At 37.8% G+C, this 12,973-nt stretch overlaps 1 protein-coding gene across 3 annotated transcripts in view; it reads right to left on the bottom strand.

Moving 5' to 3' along the window:
* The window catches only part of LOC124638691 (protein gustavus), a 62,801-nt gene that overhangs the window by 35,037 nt on the left and 14,791 nt on the right, over nucleotides 1–12,973 (bottom strand). The gene's annotated exons all lie outside the window — the stretch shown is intronic.

Genomic DNA, 12,973 nt, shown 5'->3' with positions numbered 1-12,973 from the left:
ATGCTATTACTTCACGTACTTACACACTGAACACATTGCTCTAAACGGGACATGTAAATTACCGGACTGCTTTTGGGAGGCTTTCAATGTGGCCTTCAAAACGGACTACGCAATTTTTGAGCCTTTCAATTTTTTAAATTCCAATGTACCTAAATTTCAGCTGACACAGGTAATAAATATAGCGAATATTATCTTCTCGCATAATTAAGGCACTTGGGACTTTACTTAAGGTGGGAAATAAAGAAAATTGGCCACTTGTTACATCTTATCAGTAATGGGTATCACAAAAGCAATTACGACAGCACGAACGTGATGGTAATGGGCACTTGAATTATGAACTAGATACGACCAGAACAATTATGGGTTTCGAAGGAATTGACAAAGTGCCTATTAATTCCCAGGCAAATACTAAATTTTGTCAGTAGATATTGTATCTAGCAAGTAGAATAAAATCGAACACTGGTTGAGTAAGTGGTGCACAAATGATTGCAGTTTCCATGATGTATGTCAAGGTATAAGAAAGTGCAGATGCAGTGCAGATTTCCCGTTATGCATTTAAGTTTTTCCACGCAGTCGTGATATCTGTGCGACGTACGTACAGCAAGGCCGTTATTCACCGGTGTCGGGACAAGTATACTTATCGTCGCATTCCCTGACATTGCATTAAGTTCTCGAGTTTTTGAAAGCTTTCTCATTGGTACCTACTTCTAGCCGTTGTAACTACAAAATCTTATAGAACCACACAAAGTCAGGTTTCGTTTTTAATGAAGTTATTAATATTTCATCGCATTACATATGCGTATATCTCCCTATAGATGAGTTTTATTGAAGTTAACGTTGAAGGCAACCTTGGCCCCTCTCTGGTGTTTGAATAATAGAATCTGTAAGTTAGTGAGTGTCGTAACTCAGTTGGACGAACTTGGAGCATACAAAATGCTGTGTTGTAATTTTTGACATTATAGCAAACTTTGTTTATAAATACATTTTCGGCTTAGAGGTGACACCTCTCACAACTTATAACGGAGTTGTGATTGCATAATTAGCTGGCAAAAAAGATACCGTTTTATTGCTTTTATTATCTTGGTTGTACATTCTGCATTCTATCATTATACTGTCCATCTACCACATAAGTAAAATAATGTTTCTCTTAGTTGCGTCAAGTGCATTTCAGGACCTACATAGGAGTTACGAGGTAATGTTTAGATTGTCTTACGATTCTCATCCACATGTGCCACCAGTGACACGTGTTAATATGATCTCGGCATAATTACCTGGAACAAAACAAACCAAGAATGTAAGAATAAAAACTTAAAACAGCACAAGGTATGAGGTAATTATTCGTTAGCATGTGATAACTTATGAAATAACAAATAGCAAGAATTTATTATACAATGCGATATCTAAGTCAGTATCTCCACTTTAAAGAATTCAAGGTAAACATAATTATACGTAATTAATATAGCTCAAATAAAGTTGCGTTTTCCTACGTCAGAGCACACAACACAACAATAGTTGGCTAACAATATGAAGAAAATTTGAGTTGGTTGATCCTTCTTTTGTACATATTCGTATCGTAAATAGGATCTGATAAGGCTTCTGTTGCGCTGGCAGACGGGCTTTATGTTGAGCATACGATCAAAGTAGGGCGGCGTGCGACGATGCCAATAACGTCACTATGAATACTGGAGTTGACATCCTTCGCGTCCCGTCTATCATAAGTTTTCAGCGACACGTTTCTTAATAACGTCATTTTAAAATAAACAGTTTATTGATACACAAAGTTTATACAACAAAGGCAGCATACGTAATGTTTTAAAAACAAAAGTAATATAGCATCGTCATTCACCCTGGATCTGAGGACTTCATAACCTTCACGCATAAAAACAGATAACGCATAACAATAATTGCATAATGCTAAAACCCAAACGTGTTTCACTAAGGAGGTCAAGTTCTAGAACCGCTTTGCCTCGTAATTAACGGCTAGTAGCTTATTTCTCGTAAATTCATAATTTTATGATAATATGCTCTTGGTTTAAACGCTGCCACTGATTTATAAATTAAGATCTGTGTACAAAATAAACATTAAACACATTAGATATTTATTATAAAAATGTCGGTCTTACGTCAACATTGCGAAATGTCCACTAAAAGTCGAATGTGAATAAGGAATGGAGAGCCAAACCTGCGGCTTCGACCTCGCGGGTGACTAACGAGTAGATGAGGCGGTAAGGTAATAGTCAGTAACGTTTGCCGCCAGCGAATGGAGCAAGGTTAGCAGTCAAGTGTACGTTTGAGGGTCACTGGAAATATTACGTATGATACGGAACGTCCACCTCGGAGCTCATGCACACCACCTCATTGTGGCCGTCAACATTAGGCTTACATAAAGGCGTTACGCATTACTCTGAGATATGATACGTATCTACATCAAGTTTAATATGTTTGGTTGCGGTTAACACAGTCGGTCTCTCCTGAACATAATACGCCCTGTTCATTACAAATGATAGGCTAGTAATACGGTCATTGTGATATCAATAGCATTAACTACGATGCCGATGAATTGACGTTCGTTACGTTTGATTATTTTCCTATTAATGACACAACCTGAAAGAAGAACGATTACCTTAAGCATAAATCATTCCGTCTTGCGACTGGGTACAGTGTGGACGTGCTGTTGCTGCTCTGTTGTTAAAATTCTGCGATTGGCTGTTTGACGTGAGATTCATTTCTCGTTTACTCCTTCGAGTTCCTGAGGACTGATCCCACCCAGTGGGCGGTCCTAGAGTGAGATAAGTGATTTGAGGCACTTCGACTTCAAGCTGGTCCCACCTGGTTTTGAACCCGCGACACCGGATTTGTTGGACGGCCGTCCCACCACCGAGCCACCAAGGTTAGTTCTACCGCACCTTAATCAACGGCTGCACTTAGCGCCCCACCATTACACTGCTGCGTCATACGTCCTTCACTGCGTAGCGCCTACACATTGCTTAATAGCAATCTTACCTTTTGTTGCTACATTGCTTTTTGCTGCTCTCGGGAAACGTAATGAAGCGAACACCAACAAAACCAATATTACGATATGAACAATCGCTCTCTGAACCTGACCTAGCAAAGGCAGAAGGAAGTGAGACGAATATCCGTACAGATCGTAAGCGAAAGCAACCGGAATGCGAACTTTCTTTAAAAATTGCGGATGTTCATAACGAAGTGTTAAAATCCATTGATCAATTGAAAAGTAGCTTAGATACCAACTTGTTAACGATCAATAACAACATAAACATAATAAAGAGTGATCTAGAAACATATATGAAAGAAACAAAAAAGGAAATTGACTATCTTCGCACCGAAAATATCTCTATAAAGCAAACTCTTTCTAACATGTTTGAAGAGATAACTGGCGTCAAAACATCAGCTCAGTTTATTTCGGATAAATATGATGAATTTCAAAATAGACTCACTCGCCTGGAAGAAAATGTCTCGCAACAAAGCACAATAAAGGTACTTGAAGCTAAAATTGACAACCTCGAACAACAAGCCAGGCAGTGCAACGTAGAGTTATCTAATGTTCCTGAACGTCGTGAAGAAAATTTATTTACATTATTAGATAACCTGGGAAAAAAACTTAACCTTACAATACCTCGAGACGAAATAACCACCGTGCATCGTGTCCCCCATGCTACTTCCAATGAAAGACCGAAAAACATAATAGCGAAGTTCAAATCCCGCAGCCTTCGAGACAACGTACTTAGCGCCTGTCGTCTGAACAAAGGCATCACTTCTACAGATTTAGGCATCGCAGGTATATCTCGAACCATTTATGTTAACGAGCATCTTACACTGCACAAAAAGCAACTACTAAGGGAAACTCGCGAATTAGCGAAGAAACACGCATACAAGTTCGTATGGGTCAAACACTCCACCATTCTCGTAAGGCGCAGTGAAACATCCCCAATCGTTGCCATTAAAAGTAAAACCGATCTATGTAAAATTAGATCAGACATTTAATTCCGTGTTCTGGTGACTTTCTTTTTCTAATAAAACTCAGTATTATAAGTTACAATAATGGCTACGAAGATAAATAACTTAAGTCTATACTACCAAAATGTTAGGGGTATGCGCACGAAACTAAACCTTCTATACATGAATGTCTTATCTAATTGTTATGATGTCATTATCCTCACAGAAACTTGGTTAATCCCCACTATAAATAACAATGAATTCATTGACAGTAGGTATGTTGTGTTTCGATGTGATCGTAATAGAAAGGCAACTAACAAATCTGATGGCGGCGGTGTTTTAGTAGCTATATTGCGAGAATATAACCCTGCCAGTGTGGCACTTCCGTTGCATTCATCTCTAGAAAAACACCTGGAACAAGTTGTCGTCGCAATCCCGAACAACAACAACAATACTCATACACTTATAAGTGCTGTATACTTACCCAACAACGTACCATTAGCAACCTATGATCTATATTTTGATAATATGTCTATATTAATTAATTCAATGAATTTTGAATACTTGTTTTGTTTGGGCGATTATAATATACCAACTGCAAACTGGATAAAGTCGGATCCTACGTATGAGTTCTTAACATGTAGAGGCACGTCTTCTATTTGTGATCGTTTAAAACATTTTATGACAGTTAATGATATTAAGCAATATAATCATGTAACTAACTCACTTGGCCGTATTCTCGATCTTATAATGTCTAATACAACTTGCTGCGTTATTAAGCCTAATCAAGAATTACTCCAGGCTGATAACTACCATCCTCCATTCTACGCTCTGCTCTCATTAAATATTAATCTTAAGTTCCTACGACCTTCACACATTCCTAAATTTAACTTTCGAAAGGCTGACTATAATCTTATAAACAAAGATTTAGAAGAAATAGACTGGGATCACGTACTAAAAAACGAATCTGCTGATAAATGCGTAGATATCTTCTATAACTACATACACGGCATTACTAAAAACAGAGTTCCTGTATCTGCACCAAAAAACTTGAAATTTCCCGTCTGGTTCTCAAAAGCACTTATACACATTTTCAATGATAAGAAAAAAGCCTGGCTTAAGTGGAAAAAGTACAATAATCTTTCCGACTACGAGGTGTTCTCTTTATATAGAGCCCGTTTTAAAACAGAATGTGAAAAATGCTATCGCATATATATTGGAGGTATAGAAGATAGTATTCCTAAAAACTTGAAACACTTTTGGTCGTACATTGCTAATCGTCAGGGTAGAACTGGTATTCCTTCTCATATGTACTATAAAAATGAAACATCAAATGATCCGCTCAAAATTTGTAACCTTTTTTCTAATTTTTTTCAATCCGTCTATGAACCTTCTAGTTTAACACAACAATGGAGCCCAGCTCCGGAACAAATCAAAAATAATAACACCACTTTCCATACCATACAATTTAGTCTTGACCTGATTCGTACACATCTAAAGATGTTAGATATAACGAAAGGTGCCGGTCCTGATGGTATTCCGCCATGCTTTCTGAAATGGACAGCGGATGCAATATGTAAACCGTTATATATCATATTTAATAAGTGCCTGAGTACTGGTTCATTCCCCCCCATTTGGAAAAAGGCTAATATCGTGCCAATCCACAAAAGTGGCTCAAAGCAAAACGTTGAGAATTATCGACCTATCTCGCTTCTTTGTACCCTTGCTAAACTATTCGAAAAGCTTGTTCATTGCAAATTATATCCCTTTCTACAACACAGCCTAATTTCTGAACAACACGGTTTTGTGAGACAAAAATCGACTATTACTAACCTAATGATATTTACCAACTACCTGTTTAAAAATATGGACAGCAGAGCTCAAACGGACACTGTTTACACAGATTTTAAGAAGGCCTTTGACAGAGTGGACCACGAAATACTGCTAAACAAAATTGCTTACAACGGTATCAGGGGCAATTTACTTCGTTGGTTTCAGTCATACATTACCAATCGCAGTCAAACTGTTGTGAGTAACGGATACCTGTCTGACTCTTTCTCAGCTACTTCCGGAGTCCCTCAGGGATCGATACTGGGACCTTTGTTATTTATTCTGTACATAAATGACATTGGTAAATGCTTTCACAATAGTAAATTTCTCTTGTACGCCGATGATCTCAAAATCTTTAAAACAATTGCAACAGTTGATGACTGTCATCAGCTCCAGGATGACTTAAATAGACTATCCAATTATTGTGAAACTAATAAATTAAAGCTCAGCGTCCCTAAATGTAAAATTATCACTTTTACTAAAAAGAAAAACAAAATTTGTTGCGATTATTTTCTTGGTAACGAGAGCCTTACTAGAGAAGCTGAAATGTGCGACCTCGGTGTATTACTCGATAGTAAATTACACCTAGACCTACATATCAAGAAAATAATTGCTAAAGCTTACCAAATGTATAACTTAGTCATAAGATCCTCTAAAGATTTCAAACGCCCAGCTACCTACTTGTATCTCTTTAATGCTTTGGTTAGGCCTCAAGTGGAATATGCTTGTATAATATGGGACCCCCATTACATAAAATACAGTAAAGAAATAGAGAAAGTTCAGCGCAAATTTCTTCGAACAATGCAGTATAAGTGTCATTTGCACCGTCTTTCATATGAGAATTCGTTACAAAGATTCAAATTATTAACATTGCATTCAAGGCGGCTGGTACTTCAAGCTATGATGCTTCATGGTCTAGTACACAACATGTTTGACTGTTCGGAACTGGTCAATAATTTATCGTATATCGTACCCAGAACGGTAATAAGAAGAGAAGCTCGTGCGTACCCGGTGTTTGCTACGACTACTAGTCGAACAAACGCGGGCGCACGTGCACCTCTCCGTAGGTTAGTGAACAACTTTAATAAATACTTTCATAGAATAGATATTTTCGCCCTGACACGACAAGAATTCAAGAGAAACATTGTTAGAACATTAAATACTAACCCCCCATTAGTTTAAGTTTAGTTTAAGTTTATATAATGAAGTAGTATCGCAGACACCCCCAACCTGTACCCTTTTCTTAACCTAGTAACATGTGGAAACGTAGTGAATTGTGCTTTAATTACTTTAAATTTAAAACTAGCTGTAAGATTTTATTGCACAATTGTTTGTTTTCCCAATAAATAAAATAAAATAAAATAAAAATAAAGCCGGAGGTAGCCGGGTCGATGTAGGATCATGATAGCAGGTTAAAGATTGCTCATCCAACAGTTTACCATGTTGCATGTCCTACATATTACCTGCTATTTGACTACGTATTTTTAGAACTGGTAAAACTTAGTTGTGAGCCGAAATTCACAAAAACGTAGCGTGATTCAATTTCTTAGTACAGCAAGCATGCCTGCCTAAATTTAGATCCGTGCATACGGTCAGATATCTTATAAATGTACAGATTAATCATATCTCGGGATAAAACAAGTTCTTCGCTGCTTAGGGAATATTAATCACAAAAGGGATCCTTGTAGCGTATCTCGTTTCGCCCAAAACCTTCGCAGCAGTTTATTCGACCTCAGAGGGTGCTGTCGCGTCGACAAAGATATTTTGGCAATTCGATATCTTTAGTCCCCTGGGGTTAAGAAGGATTTTGATCTTTCGTCTCGTGTTAAAGATTGTTTAATCGTTGGCTTTAATCAACGCAGCTTCGCCATTAATTAAATTAAATTTTAAAAGGCTGCTCAAGTCAGGGCCTAGGAATTTCTTAAAATATTTTGTCAAGTTCTATCGCCATTGCCGCTATTAGATTTACAATTGTTTTACCTTTGGGCAAATAGATTGTATTTATAAGGGTGGTAATTTTGAGCACGTTACACGGTCTCCCAGTCGATAGAGTTCTGTGTCCTTGCGGTGAGGGTGAAGATACAACGGGACTATTTATCACGCGGTAGGATGTCAGATAAGCGGCAGGGTTTGAGCGCGCGGGGGAGACCGACATCGATCCACACAGCTGATCGCCTCCATTACACTCAGCAAATTATGTTTAGTCGTGCGTATTAGGACACGATTCATGTTTATTTCATTAGAATGCTTCAGGTGTCTATTATAGTAAGATATTATGATAATCATTTTGAGTATTCTTGAACTTGATAAGATTGAGGACGGAATGGATGCCTCCATCCTATTAAGATCAAAGATTGGTTATGAATAGAGGAGAGCTGAATGGCCGATGAGGTTCTGGTGGGTCTAAGTGCCGAGTGGAGTTGTCGTGGCACGCCGTTGAAACGCTTCACCGACCGTCTGTGTACACTTGGGCAGACGTTGCGCGCGCACACCGATCAATACGCCTCGGCTGCGACGGGTTCGCACCACGCGGCCTCTTCTCTAAATTCGTGTGCTTATTTTTTGCGATGCAGCCGAATGGTTTTAATGGAACTTCGATTAAAAATGTAAAAGCAGAAATAATAACAATTATATACCTACTGACTGGCTTGTGCCGTAGACAGTTTACATTATTAGTTAGCTAACTCGTTTACACGAAAAGTTTGTGAACATAGTGGAGGTAGTTGGCGAATAGGTTTCCATCCAAGTCATGCCATACTGAACATAATGTTGTGTGTCTGCTATAAAACTGTAGGTGTAGTTATAGCATACAGCTTAATGGTAACAGTGTATAAGTAGGAGCCAAATCGATAGCCCTACTTAGCTAGTCCGTGTATCCACACCTTGTACGTAACTTATGGGCAATTCGCTTTAGTTTTAACTACTTTGCACGTTTGGACTTTACAACTTAGCAAAGCGGGCTTTTTGCGCTTATGGATTGAGAACAAGTACTAACTGACATATGGGCTTTCGTAAATTGCATTATTTTTAAATTCTATTTGGCATTGCCTTTTCGAGTTTTCAGTGACTTTGAAGAATATGCTTTCATGTAAGCACACTGACTTAGGAAGCGACAATAGGTGAGTGCAGTGTAAAGTATCACAATGACGGGCTGGGTGGGCGGTGCACGGGTTGATTGAACCCCATTGTCAGTCCCCAGGTACCAGCGAATGCCTTCACCTTCACGCACTGTTCCTCAATGAAAGGCAAACTTTTATGGAGGGCCGACAATGCACTTTCGGCGACTGAATGGCGGCTAAACCCTACCGGTGAATGCAAATTTAAAAGCATCGTTTCCTGTACCATAATTTAAGAGAGTTCTTTAAACTTCCTTGCAGTTTGAAAGTACGAGAGTTACTGAATGGTTTCTTCAAGCTGAACATGGATTCTATTATACGATGCAATATTCAAGCTTGGGATGAGTGAGACTTTAGGCGTGTGAGACGCGCAAAATATGAATATTTTAGTGAGTTAATACAGTATCCAAGTTGGAGAGCACCGTGTGTCGTGTTGCCGGTGCACACGTGTTGTCGCAGTTAAATATAACCGGCAGTTCAACGCACGAGGGGGCGCGACGCGTCCGGTTAACCTACAACTACTGCATTCACGGGTGTTATGGGGAAATAACTGAAACAGACACCAGCGCAAGATACTGCCATGTGCACAATGCACATACCATTTCGGAAAAAATAATTAGTAGGTACGTCACTAGTGACTTGCATATGAGATTTTATTGTGGGAAGATACTTACTTTATGTAAATTGATCGAAATAATTAAAACACATAACGTACCTGAATAAAACCGGATAAATAAATTTTGTTGGCTAATAATACAAGTTAATAACAGCAACTTCCTTGAGATAAACATAACTATTGAACCAATCATAAACACATTACAAATTCGATTCGATCATTTACTAAATATATTAGTAAGCGATCAAAAGCAACAAGTTAGTGAAGTATTCGAATTACTCAGTAGTAATTATGGTTGGCCGACGGTGGTACGTCAGGTAGGTACTACATTTGAAAAACAAAGTTACGGTGGTAGGTCCTAGTATGTCCGTGGGCAAGGTAACAGAATGAAACAATGATTTCATTACGTAACTTTCTGCAACTATCTGCCCATTAGCAACCATTTCTGTCAAGTTATTGCATCGTTAAGAATTATGTGTAATTGTGTCTGGTTGAAAACTGAAGCTAATCAAATAGGTTTCCCTTTGTTTGTAACAGAACTGTATATTGACACAAGCGGTGTAGGAGCGCGGGTTAGTGCAACACCATTGAACTAAGCTAAGCGAGAACAAATGCATCGTCAGTGGACGTTGCACAATGTCTGTCTAGAACGCGTTGTCCGACTGAATGCTTACTTGTACACAGTTGAGAAAACTGATGCTGCAACAACAAAGACAGACACTTTACGGAAGAGTGAACACTGACGATGGCAATAAGTATAAAACCGGACTTAAATTGCATTACAAAAGTTAATCTGAACTGAGATTAACTGTGACATCGGAATGGGCGTTAAAATCAAGTGGATACGATTACTATTGACTTTTGGTAATCAAATTCCGCTAATTAAATACGTTCGTGTGCTGCGACTGTTAACATTTTATAACCTTGTACAGTCCGCTGCCTAACTACGAAGCAAAAATACATGAGCGACAATAAAAAAAACACTATAGTTGTACTTTTGTTTCACGAAATCCCCAAGAGGCCCTTTATATTCTGTGAAATAAGGATTCAACCTCGAAATGAGAGACAATAAGCTGAAAATTGGCTTAGACCTTTCTTTCTTCTTTGGTATAATATTAAACTGCATTTATTTTTCTTTTTACATTATTAACATAGCCAGCATGTAATGTCTTGGTGTTTGTTAAATAAAGTTACATATAAATTCCAATAATTCTGAAAATCTTATCATAAAACATGTATTCTATTCCACATCCGATATAGGAACCATTTATTTTATACCAATTAAGTATACTTTCAATTCTCTGTTTTTGGTGATTGTTAGGTTAATACAGTGAACATCTTAGCAATAATCTAATTCTCAAACTAATACTAGGGACCTATTTCTGGCTATCCATTCTAAGAATAGAGTGGCCGTTTTCCATATCAAATAATCGCTAGGTTCTAAGTATGCTTTGTTCAGTCACAACATTTACTAATCGGAAAATTCTCAGAACCAATCGTACTTACTGTCTTAACAGTGATTTTCCATGGGAATAATTCTCAATGCTCTTAATAATTTCAAAATCTATTAAAAAAGGGATTTCCGAGGAACTATACATTATATTTTCAGTTATTTCTAAGTAGTAGAAGTGAATTTATTTAAGTAAGTCACAGGGTAGGTAGCGTGCAAGACGTGGCATGTGAATAACCGCAAATTACTTTTGAGGCTTGCGTCGAAAAATAGACAAAGAGGTTCACACGGCCTTGCCGGCGTGTGCCGCGCTGCCAGAAGGCTGACGAACGCGGAAATGCCTAACGAACTGCCGCCTACCAACTTTACGAATTAAGTGGTTCCATGATGACGCTCGGCTTCGAGCCTTCAACACTCCACAACCCTAAGTACCTTGAATTTAACTAGTTTATTTTTTAATAATACCTTTCCTGTAGTTATGCCAAATGTGTCAAATGCACTGCGATTTACAATTTATTAGTTATTCGCGTGCATGGAAAATTAATACACACGATAAGAGCTCGATTGAGACGTACTATGACGTCAATTTTCTCGGACGATAAGTTTGAAATTTATAAAAGTAAGTTATCGACATAACCTCATAACACTGATGACTTAATTTGTAAGGTTACGATAACAGGCTCTTGTATTCAGTTCATAATAAAGTGTTTTTTTTAGAAAACTTGTGGGTGCAATGCAATAACGTTTTCCTGATGGTTTCTCATTTAACACACGGAAAGCAATCAGTATTATCTCTGTGCCGTGGTATTGATAAAACAATTGAACAGCAGCCACATCCTTATTACGTGTGGTACATTGCGTCCGTGACAGTATTTAATATAAATTTTTGCTAATTACATATCATCACGTTTGTATGATTCGTTCGTACTTGGTCAGGCGTATGAACATTGTTATGTTGAAACAATAGTATAATTTTGTTTGCCGCTGTCGGAAACTAGAACCATAACTTTAAATAGTTTACTGTATACTTTTTAATAATATTGTTATGTTTATAGTTGTAGGCACTATTTATTTGGATGATTTTGCCAAAAATTATCTATGCTAGACAGATTAAAATCGCGGTAGCATATTATCCGATTTGGTGCGGAAGATCGAATACGAAATTGAGGTATCATCGAATCGATTATCTGTCATCGTTACTTAAGTCTACTATGTAATGCCAGTCAGCAACTAAATAAAGTACATTGACCTCGAGACTTGACGAAGTACATGTTTATGCCATCAAAATATTTTAGTGATGCATTAGGTACTATAAAAACATAGTTATTTTATTTGTTTATAATTACTTTGAAAAGGTAAAAATGTGACGTTGTCGTAATCTTTGGAACCACTGAATCCATTGAAAAAGGGAATAGACTAGATTAGAATAGATATTAATTGCGAGTGGCTCTACGAGTATTTTATCCGTAGGTATCAGCAAGTAGCATAGCTGGGACACGAATGGCAATAAAACAAATAGAACACTATTTCCGATGCAGAATTAAAAAAAAATATTCCACAGATCCCCACAATAATGGTCATATGCAGATAAAAGAAGATTTCACTTGGGTCAGCATTTTGCACTTGTTAGCAAATATCATTACATTTTGACCACCACAGGCCGGTGGTCACCGAACACGGTGATTACGACAACGCTCCCCAGGACCGTTCATATTGACGATCCGCGGGGGAGGCTTGTGCTCACCGGTGGACATTCACGATTTACGAGCTGTTATATGGGATGTTAGACCGGTGGTTTATACGTCAATTACTCTTCGTACACCCATAAAGCGATATTGGAATAGTAATTTGTCATTAAAACAAAAACTTTTCCACGGAAGTGACAATATAATATTGGAACAGATGGATTTGCATGTTCTACATTACGAACAATACAAATAATTTTCGTCAATTTGTCAATAACAAGCTCGTCACCGTATTATGCTTCCAAAGCTAGTGATTATT

Source organism: Helicoverpa zea, chromosome 18 (genome assembly GCF_022581195.2).
Source record: "Helicoverpa zea isolate HzStark_Cry1AcR chromosome 18, ilHelZeax1.1, whole genome shotgun sequence".
Classification (NCBI taxonomy): Eukaryota; Metazoa; Arthropoda; class Insecta; order Lepidoptera; family Noctuidae; genus Helicoverpa; species Helicoverpa zea.
Note: the sequence above shows the minus strand (reverse complement) of the source record. Positions and strands in the feature narration are given on the sequence as shown.